Here is an 11,447-nt window from a genome sequence, read left to right on the forward strand (position 1 = left end):
CAATCCAAGGTCTAAAAGTATTTTTCCCGAATTATTTCCCAACACACTGCTGGAAATTCCCAAATTTCCGATCACTTTTCCGACCACTTATAAAGTTGGTCGAAAAAGGTGACATTTTTCAATTTTTCCGTCGAGGAGTTGGGTTGGACAGAAAATGGTCGGAAATACCAACTACCTAGTAGGAGTGGTCGAAAAATTTTCGGCCATTTAAAATTTATTACATTTGGTCTCTCTTTTTTTTTTTTTTTTTTTCGACTACCAAAAGTAGTCGAAATAGTAACTATATATATATAATATAAAGTTAGGGATTTAGACTTCAACAGTTCAACCCCTCATTTGCGCAGCTTGCCTTTCCACCTCTCCTAACCTAAAACTCGACGACTCCATGACTCCACCAGCCATCATCTCTGGTGACTGCCACAGTGGACAACTACTTGGTCTCCGGCTCGATCTCTGTCTCTCCGCCTCGATCTCCGTCTCTCCGACTCTCCGCAGCTAACAGCTGCCTCTCCGCTTCTCACCCTCTGACCCTCTCGGCCTCTTCGTCACTTCGCCTCTCCGGTAAGTCCTTGTAACCTCGATCATCTACACATGCTCATAGTCTCAAGTTCAACCGCACATTCTTTAACCTCTCTAGCTCTCCACATAGGAAACCCTAGATCTGCCTTCCAGACTTTGTGTTGGTCTGGTGACCGTCTTTTGCCATGAAAATGTAACAGGTAATTTACTGCCATTTTAGTTATTTATGATTTATGATATATTGTTCTTAAAATTCTTGAATTTTATGGATTTATGATCTTAATAATATATGTGAATATACTGTCATATTGTTGGATATTTTTGAAGTTTATGAATAATGAATTTGAGAACCTAAGTGAAATTTGAAAGGAATGCTAAGAATGTAATTAGTTTTCTTTTTCATTCTAAATTATGTAATTTATTTTCAATAAGACTAAAATTTAACTCCAATTATTCCCCCTGCTTCAGTCTGGTGATCTAGTCAGTCCATATTATTGTATATTGGTGTTCCTATGAAAAAAAATTATTGTATATTGGTGTATTGGGAGATATATGTTGTTTGTGTGTAGGGGTCCCTTTTGTCCCCCCTTAAAAAGGGAATAGAGTTGTATTAGTACTTATAGTGTTTCATTTTCTAAATAATAAGCTTCAGGATCTTGCTCGACAGCATTCAATTGTGCTCAAGAGCTTGTCGCCTGATGTCAGAAAGCGTGTTGAGTTCCTCAAGGAGATTCAGGTATGTGAATCTTGTACTAGTGTCTCATATTTTTTAAATGCTTGTTTGTTCTACGAAACTCCAATTCTATGTGGACATCAATGAAAGATATCTTACTCTGAAAATTCCAATGTCATTGAAGATTGTTTAAGAGGATTAAATGTTGTTAATTGAATTGACACAATAAATAGGGAAAGTGCCAAGTGAGGAATTATGTGAAATTTGGCATGTGTATGCTGTATTGATCCAATTTTAATTTAATTGTTGCTAATAAATTGAGTTTCTCATTGAGCAGTTTTGGTGATTAAAGAATGACTTTAATTTTTGCAAAGATTATATGGTATTGGTTAAAGATTAAATACCTTTAAGTTGTTTTCAAAAAAAAAAAAAAAATACCTTTAAGTTTTAGTGAATCAACCAGTTTATTTTATATGATTTGTTTTTTATAAGTAAATCAGAGAAGAAATTTCTCTATGGAACTTGAATGAACCAGTTTAAATACCTTTGATGGATTTGGTACTTTTTTTGGTGCTCAATTGTGCAGACTCAACAGGATGAATTGGAGGCAAAGTTTCTTGATGAGAGAGCAGCACTTGAAGCCAAGTATCAGATGCTTTATCAACCACTATATACAAAGGTTTGTAAGACTCTTTTACATATTATTATTATTATTATACATCTGCTGTTCCATTGGCTAGTAATCCTATGTCTCAAATTCATAATGAAGTGAAAAAATAAAACGTGCAGAGTTATGAAATAGTGAATGGTATAGTTGAAGTTGAAGTTGAGAAAGCTGAAGCAGTGTCTATGGACCACGAAGATGACCAAAACCGCAAAGAAAGGAGTTCCACATTTCTGGCTTATTGTTATGGAGTATAATGAAGTGTTAGCTGTAGAGGTTAGATGTTGCATGAAGGAGCTCTTGAATATCTGAAAGACATTAAGTGATCCAGAATTGATAATCCAAAGGGCTTCAAGCTTGGATTTTTCTGTTTTTATGTTTGGAATATTTTTCTGATTACTTTTTGTATTAATGAGTTACCATATGTTATTGTTTTTATGTTTGGAATTTTGAAAGTGTATTCAGAATTTTAAATTTCTTTTTGTTTATATTTAATTTGGTATGAGATTTGCTACCATTAAGAAGGTTTATTCACTTTTATCTCTGGAAACTGACATTTCTTGTTAAATGGTTATTTGGAGCAATTAAGAAATCAGGAAGTTTTTTTCCTCACTTCAATTAGCTGTAATATACACATGTTTTCTCAAAATTAATTCGTAATGAATTTTCCTTCAATAGCATTGTTAATCAGTATAGTTTTATTTAATTTTGTTTTTATGTTTTCTATCTCAAAACAATTGGGATGGTGCATATTACTGCTGCTATGAGTTGTACTCATTTGCACTGCTAACATTAGCTATTCTTATTTTCAGGATTCTGTAAGGGAATAGAAGTAGCAGAAAAGGGGATTGAGGCTGCGGAGAAAGGATTTATCAAGGGAATATAAGAGAGTGAAACGACGGTGAGACTTTCTGTCTTAGATTGTACTCTTCTTGGTTTAATCGATTCTTTTTTATATTGTTCATTTCTTTATAGTGGTTTACTTTGATTTCTGTCTATGGTTTTACTTTGTTGATGGTTCTTCATTCAGAAAGAAGGGCTTTGGAATCAGCAAGCCAAAATGGTCGTTCCCGCTTGGAAAAGACAGAGGACAGCTGGAGGAAGTTGGAGGTGAACGATGCTCGGCCTTCCAGGTTGGTGAAGCAGGCCTTTCTTTGATTCTAATTGTTATCCATATTTTATATATACTACTGATAATGTGATGAATTGCCATGTAGTTTAGTTCTTAATGTACTTTCTTGCTCTAGTAATTTGAGTTATTTCTCTGAAAGCATTTGATTATTAGCTCATTTACCTGTAAGTAATCTTATTGTTGCTGAATTGTAGTTTGCTCTTGGGCTTTATGGCTTACTACTCTATAACCCCATATCAAAAAATATGTAAGCCAACCACAATTGCATTACTATCATACTATGTCTAAATCTGTGTAATTCATAATGTATTTGGAAACTACTTTGTTTTTGCTTTAAAATCCATAATTTTATCTCCAAATTTTGAAAGCTTATAATACTCCACCTCTTTTTGGTTTATTGTATACTAAGAGTATATGTATGTTTGTGAATTGTGATTTCTTACTTTGATTGATCCCTTACAGAGCTAAGTGCTCAAATACCCCAAGTAGAAGCTTCCTTTGAGTTGGAGCAGAGAAATCAAGAATCATCAATGGAGGAGATAACGGAGGGAGTGAACGACATCAACATTAACGGAGGCAGCGACGGTGACATTCAAAAGAAAAAATCGCATTCAGGTCTCCAACACTAAGAAGCTATTGTTCTTCTATGTCAATATTGCCAAGGTTTAACCCTTAACACCCTCACCTCGTTGGTTTTGATATACATGTATGTATATGTATATATGTGTAATAGTATAGATATGAAGTTGAGGGATTACATATTGATCTGCTGAATCTGAAGTTGAGGGATTGCATATTTACATGTATAGGTGTGAGCAAATGTTCTTGAGTATTACTCTGTTTGAATTAAAGGATTGGTCTTGTGGTCTGTGTTTTCTGCAGAGGTATATGCAGCAGCATATTGAGGTGGAGCTTTCTGCTCTTGGAAAGGGTATGGCTTTATGGTCCTTGACTCCTTCTAGCTTTTCCTGCTTTTATAATTTCTAGACGTTTTAACCCGGAACTTCTGTGTTTTAGAGTTTATATGATTGATTAATGTTTGATTTCTCTAAATTGTTAATTGTTTTGTTGAATTTAATATTGTAATGCTGAAATTTGAATTTCAATTGTAACCGGTCAAATTCATTTGATATTTGCAGAATTTTAAATTTTATTTTTTTTGTTAGTAAATCTTACCGACCACCTTAGAGGTCGGTAATTCACATTTTAATTTTTTTCTTTATAAATTTTACCGACCACCGGTTGATGGTAATTCCGACCAATTACCGACCACCAGTGGTAGGAAATATGCTCTCTTTATCCGACAACCACTAGTTCCGACGTCTTAAAAAAGAAGTTGGTATTTCCGACCACCTTGACTAGTTGTCGGTAATAGCTAGGGTTTTTTTCCGAATCCATAAAGTGGTCGCTAAGTTGGTCGGAAACTGTATTTCCGACCGAAAATGCCCCTTTTCCGACCACTTTTTGGTGGTCGGTAAAATGCAGATTTCCAGCAGTGACACTGCGCCAGACAGAAATTGAACTGGCAGCACACTGCCTCCACTTTACGAAATTTTTCTGGAAATATCGAAACATATTTTTAACCCAAACTTTTTACAAAAATAAATTATAAAAAGTCTAGGTTCTCCATAAAAACATTCAAGCAAAAACACGTTTAGGAAGCATTTTTCACGAATTTTTCTTTCCAGCTGTGCTAGTCAGAATTTTCACAGGCAATAATCAGATTGAGTAAAAATTTTTCCTTTTTAATCACCACAAAATCACCATATCACATATGCAGGGTTTTCAACACATCTAAACTGAGTAAACTCATATATCTATCCACATAATATAACCAAATAACTTACAACACTAAATATCATCAATTTTTTTTCAAACTCATGAATCACATAAACAATTAGAAAAAAATCAATTTTTGATTTGGGGTAAAAGGATTTTAGTGAACATAAATCTTACCCGGGCTAATTAAAAGTTGAAATACTCAGCGCACATCCGAAACACCTATACTCATCGACCCTCGTCTGCGAGCTATAATTGATGATGATGACCGGACTATGTTGATGAAGGAGGAGACTAACGTTTAATTTGTTTTTATTCTTTCTTCTACCTGAATCCAAAAACAAACAATTAGTAATCCGTCACATATTTAGGGTTACAATTCATACGTTAGCATTGCACACTCATCTCTCACGAATGTTTAATCTATATTTGACTCCAAAATAGCCCTGGTGTGTAGTCACATGCCCCTATTGTTAATTACACATGAACATACTGCAAATTACACTTGCCCATACTAATAACTAAACTTGCACATACATAAATGCAAATCTATCACCACGTATTAACCACCCTGCACAGACCACCGATGATTTCAGATTACGCTCTTTAGTAACAATACAACTATTCACGCTGTAGCTGCCCTCACCGTTCACTATTACTACTACAGTTCACACCCTCACAGACACACACACCATTCACATTACGCTCTTCATTTACAGTATTCATAGTCATCCGCACAAACCCGGACCTTTCTACTCAACTTTACCATTACGCACCCATGTATTTAACTAAGCTATCTCATACCTGTTTATTTTGTACATTGCATCAAAGGATACCACATCGCCAAACGCACCGTAGTTTTTTCTCACCAAACCATCCGCCCAGAACACACGAGATAATTGATCATATGAATTAACCTCGTATTCAAAGTACATATCTGCGCAATCCGTTTTTTGTTCAAGGTAGTTTGAAATTACCATTTTCACATCTCCCCACTTCATGTACGCTAATAGCTCTCTCCTGTAATTCTTAAAGTCCTGTTGCGTCGCACCCACGTTCTCGGGACCACCAACCATCTCCGCATATATGTCGAAACTCTTGCTTGCACCGACGTTAGCTTTTTCGCAATTTGTGATGAATTGCTGGGTTGCGATGTCCAATTTCCGATTGACTTTCATAAGTGGTTTGTACCTTTCCTCGCATAGACAGTGTGTTTGTTTTTATTCAAACTTGTGTACTTTATATCTCCGATCACTATCCATCTTCAAGACAATCTTAACGCCGCACCCAACCCTGTTCGTGGTCCGACGTCATTTCTTTTGCAAACTCCCTTCTTTAACTGATGTTTCTTTGCCCCTTGTCTCCTTAAACCCTTGACGTGAACACACCACATCTTTTTTCAAAACAACTCCATAGTTGTTCTTTATATCCGAACTACAACGCACATCAAAACCAGTTGTTGCAGCATACTTCGTATAGAATTGGATTCCATCTTCTAGTTTATTAAAAATTTGGCCTTCATAAGGTCTCATGCTACGGTCGCATTCTGTATACCAAAATTTCGTACCTCCAGGACTAATTTCCATTCTGCAATCCTTTTCTGGTTCCTTTTCACCGGTTTGCTATGCAATGCACTCACCTGTAACATCTGTTTCGTATCGAGACAATCACCAAATCATGTCATTATGCTACGCTACTGTCATTGGAATGCATTTTGTTAATTTATCAACTTTAATTTGCCTGAATAATTTGTAGCAATTATAAAGTCACTCGTTACTAATTGCTTGTTCGTAACATGCACGTGCTCACAATCTCAGTAAAACAGCATAGAGTCCAAACTTCCGCATGGAAAAAATTCAGCATGCATGGTGTTGCTTTTTATCAACTTTAGAATGCATAAATAATATGTACCTATAATTTTCTCGATCGATACTTAATTCTTAGACGTCATATGCACATACTCACAAACACATTTGATAAGCGTTCCATGCACATGCTACGAATATAACATACACAGGCTGAAATATTTTGCATGCATGGGAACAACATAACATGCATATAAAGTCCTAACTTGCACATGGGAACACAAAAGCATGCACAGGCTGAGAATATAACGCTAATACCCTGTGTCTTACAGGCACATGTTCAGGAATTAACTCGCAAAGACCATCCCTCAAACGTGCACGGGTGTTAGCCTAACTAGCATACTATAATACAAACGTCTAACATGTCTGTTAACCCAATGTCTTTTTTAGCTAACCACATATCATATCAACACACAATGTCTGATTGCCTATTCGACTTTTACAAAATCAAGACATTTCATACTAAACGCACATGTGCAATGTGATTTGTATTAAACTCCTTCCGCATGCCCTAATTGCACACACTACGGACACTTGGCACACATACTTATCAAAATAGCTACACAGACATACAGAAAACCAAAAAAACTTGCACATACCTCCTTCAGCATACGACATCATTGTTGAGGAGAGAACCCAGCGCATAATCTTTGTTTCCGTTTACTAATTCTTAATTACATCTCACACACTATCAATTCTTATTTGTTGCCATTAATATATTATTCAATCACATAATTAGTTGATCCTTTGCATGGAATATATTTCAATTTATTCCTATCCATATATAGCTCCAATAATACAATTACATATTCACCCTTATGCATAGTGTACTACCTTCAATATAAAATAAATCTCTTTCAATCTCACCCTTTGATATGCAATGATTTAATGGATGAGATGAGGCCTCATCATCTCATCCATCTAAGTGACCTCATGGGATCCGGAGCCTATATATATATATATATATATATATATATATATATATATATATATTATATATATATATATATATATATATATATATATTTATTTATTTATTTATTTATTTATTTATTTATAAACGACAAATTATATCATGGATCACGGCCTACCTTACATTGTGAACCTTAGTTCAAAATAATATTCAAATTATGTGTCCACTTGTTCAGTGAATTGAATCATTTCTAATAAGGACAATAGGTGGCCAATGTGGTTAACTCCACAAGTGTTGTAGTGCATCACATGTGCCATGTGCTACGAAGTTATTAAGGTGTCAAACTTTTTGTTGAGTTTCTCCAATTGGGCTGCTATCATTGAGACTAAATCAACCTCATAGACTGCTCATTCCTTGTAAGTTCTTGCAAGTTTCTCCCTATCAAAAGAGTGCAGCGATAAATGTTAAGAGCTATCTCTTCAATCAGCGTTTGGACTGCATGTGTAACACCTCCGAAAAAATGCTATATAAAAGCCTTAAAACATGCAGATAACGGAACTAAACAATAATCACAGCGAAAGACCGCGCACTCGCCTAGACATCACCTGAAAGAACACAATAAAACATGGGACGACGCCCGGTCAGCGAATAATGCTGGTAACCCACCAATACTTGTGAAATAACATACATAAGTAAGATATAAATTGTAAAGCCAATTTCGAAACAGAATACAAATATATAAGTGCAAAACCAAGAGTAATAGCCAACATAAGACTCAACACTCTCAACAATAACACGGGAACACATCCCAAGACCACAAAGAACAACACAACTCGCAAGAAGTCTCAAGGTATGATCTATCATCACACAATATATCAAAACCTGACATGCACGACGCAAAGGAATAAGACTCACCCACGGCAACACATGCCAAGGCAACACATGCCAAGGCAACACTTGCCTTTGTGACTACACACGTCACAAGAAGAGAACTCACAACCATGGCTACACAAGCCCTCGCGACATCACCCATCACGAGTTGATATGCCTTCCTTATGCCCGGTTCCAACCTTATGGCTACCCCCAACCTTGTTCCTTCTTCCAACCATTACCTCCAGGACCCCTGTACTTCTTAGTCCAACCTTTTCCCTCCTGGGACCGTCGTCCCCCACCAACAAACCACCAACAAGACCACCAATTTCATAGTACACGAGGGTACCGTACACACACACTGCAACACATGCCACCCAAGAATCACGTGAACCTTACACAAAGGTCACAACTCCATAATCACGTCACGGCCACCACGAGGACCGCTGCAATACCTTGGTGACTAGTGTCCCATACCACTAATCGTGCAATCCAGGTAAAGCCACACACCACACCTCAACAGGTATCAATCAACGGATCACAACGATGATATGAAACCATACCCAATCAAGGAATGGATCACATTCCAACAACAACGATGAATAACACAAGTTATCATCAACCAATCGGAAGGTGCAAACAACACACACGCTAGCATTTAAACACCAAACTAGCATGCTTATCAAACGGGCAAACCAAAGGTAGTTCCGAGGAACACACAAGACTCATCACGGCTCAACGAAACAAAATGTTGAACACTTAGCACGATTCAAGACACCAAAACCTACATAGATACCTACCATATAGTTCTAGACATACGAAATATCAAGAAGACACTCAAGTAGTTCCACAAAAGAACATCGGGAAGTCAAAAGACCAAATACCGAGTCAAAAGAATTACGGGGAACAAATCCCCCAACATCCATATACTGTACCCCGCGGGTGGACCCACGGGTAGGCCCCTACCCGCGGTTCCGCCCGCGAGTACATACCCACATCCGGCCTGTTCCCCGCGGATGGGCGGCGGGTAGGCCACTGCCCGCGGTTCCGCCCGCGGTTACATACACCTGTACAAATAATTCCTTCGGGGATTTTCAACTCCAAGCTCAAATTCATGTCCAAAACATGCCAAATCTCACCCAATACAACACAATTACTTGAATCGAAGGAAATGACAAGCAATGGCACAAATGAACCCTAAACACAAGCTCTAGATATGCATTTTCACAAGACAATGCATAAACACTCACATTTCATAGCAAAAGCACAAGTATAATCCAAGAAATCACATATAGGTAAGCAAAATAGATTTTGTAGAGCATGGGTTACCTCTTGAAGACTAAAAACCTTCACTTTACACCTCAACAAGCTCCTCACAAGGCTCACCTTCCAAATCCACTTTAAGAACATACCAAAAGATCATAAAGATCCTATCTTTAAGAAAAGACACCTAAGATGAAACCAAAAACACAAGATGAACGTAGATCTTACCCCCTAGATGCCCAAATATATGAAAGGTTGAATCTTGGAAGCAACTCTTGAAGTTTTGGCAAGGCTCCAACTTGGCTTGGAAGAAAAGCTACCCACCTTTTTAAAGAGAAGGTGGAGCTAGATTTTTAGAAAGTGTAAGGAAGAATGAAGGTTGTCTACTAAGTTAGGTTACAATACTAACACCAAGTGAAAGGTCAAGAATACCCTTACTAACATAAGGAAGTGTAAGGAACAAGGGAACCCCTTACAAAGCTTAAGGTACAACTTTGACTTTGGGGTTGACTAGTCAATTACTAGTCCCCAAGTATTAAATTTTCAGGATTTTAGGAATTAATTCACTAATTGAAATAGGATTAATTACTCAATTAATCCCTTAATTGAATTTGGATTTCGGGGTGTCACATCCTCTCCCCCTTCAAAGAAGCTTCGTCCCCGAAGCTTGGGTACGACGAATTAAAAAGGCAAACGGTGATAGGAAACAACATTGTGACAAGAGGTTCAAGAACAAACTCTTTTGGTCAAAACTCGAAAGAATTCACAAGAATTTCAAAGCAAGAAAGAAGGCATATCAAATCAAGGATTGGCAAGAGTTTAACAAACGGATAAATTGAGCATCACGAACTCTAGTCTCAACACAAGCACCGACTTCTAGCCAACCACTAAGAACTAAACAACCAACACAAAACACCAACTACTAAGCTAACTAAACAACAAGGTAACAAGCAAAAACAAGCACAAAAGCGAACAACAAATAACCAACGACGGCAACAATGACTAAGAAGATACAACTACTAAGAAAAGGCGAACAAGGTAGCCACAGCTTCACTCTAGAAGGACTCGCTCTCCGGCTCCTCAGACTCTTCATCATCTTCTCCTCTACGGCTTGAATTGGCTTCAATCTGGTCTAACCTGTGGTGCACGGCGACGAACTGCGTCTTCATGCAGGCGAAGCCCTCCTCGATCATGCGCTTCTGCTGACGAAGCAAGGTGACAACACGCTCCTCATGCGTCATGGAGTCGTGCTCCCTCATGGTGCGAGCTTCTCTTCTTCGTCGGTTCTCTTCACCTTCCGAGTCACTTTCTTCGGTCTCAACAGCTTCCGGTGCTCCCATCTCATCCTCACGATCAGCTTCATCTTCAGCTTCTTCATCACCTCCCAAACTCTGAACGACGAGGTTCAACTTCCCGGCATGGATTCCAAGCTCGGTTGCTAACTCTGCCCTTTCTTCAGGTGCTTTCCTTGCCACTTCTTCAAGCGTGATGTATTCACCATCATCCAGCTGAAACAAATTACAACTCCTAAGATTGGTGGCATCCAACACCAACTTTCCCAAGGCCTTCGGAAGACAACGATCCACACTGACACCCTTCCTAACCAAGATCCAACTCAACACCATCCCATACGGTAGGCTTTTCCGGTTATGATCCCGACAGAAAACCATGTGTTGCAACATCAAAGCTGGCAGGTTGAACTTAACCATATTCTTGAGACAAAAGGCAAAAGTGCACTCCAACTTTCCCAACAACTTGCTTTTGTTGTT

At 37.8% G+C, this 11,447-nt stretch overlaps 1 long non-coding RNA gene across 7 annotated transcripts; it reads left to right on the plus strand.

The window, feature by feature from the left end:
• The first annotated feature begins 328 nt into the window (after positions 1-328).
• Positions 329-4,141, plus strand: LOC109156618. 7 transcript variants are annotated; one of them, XR_002050060.1, is made up of 10 exons: positions 329-561; positions 650-719; positions 1,166-1,255; positions 1,779-1,871; positions 1,982-2,132; positions 2,669-2,757; positions 2,887-2,989; positions 3,183-3,235; positions 3,451-3,651; positions 3,871-4,141. It is a non-coding gene; the product is annotated as an uncharacterized LOC109156618 (long non-coding RNA). The 7 variants fall into 7 exon arrangements; XR_002050059.1 differs by lacking the exon at positions 3,183-3,235; XR_002050062.1 differs by lacking the exon at positions 3,183-3,235 and having other exon boundaries at positions 3,451-3,603.
• The last annotated feature ends 7,306 nt before the right edge of the window (positions 4,142-11,447 follow it).

Source organism: Ipomoea nil, unplaced genomic scaffold (assembly GCF_001879475.1).
Source record: "Ipomoea nil cultivar Tokyo-kokei standard unplaced genomic scaffold, Asagao_1.1 scaffold2749, whole genome shotgun sequence".
Taxonomy (NCBI): Eukaryota; Viridiplantae; Streptophyta; class Magnoliopsida; order Solanales; family Convolvulaceae; genus Ipomoea; species Ipomoea nil.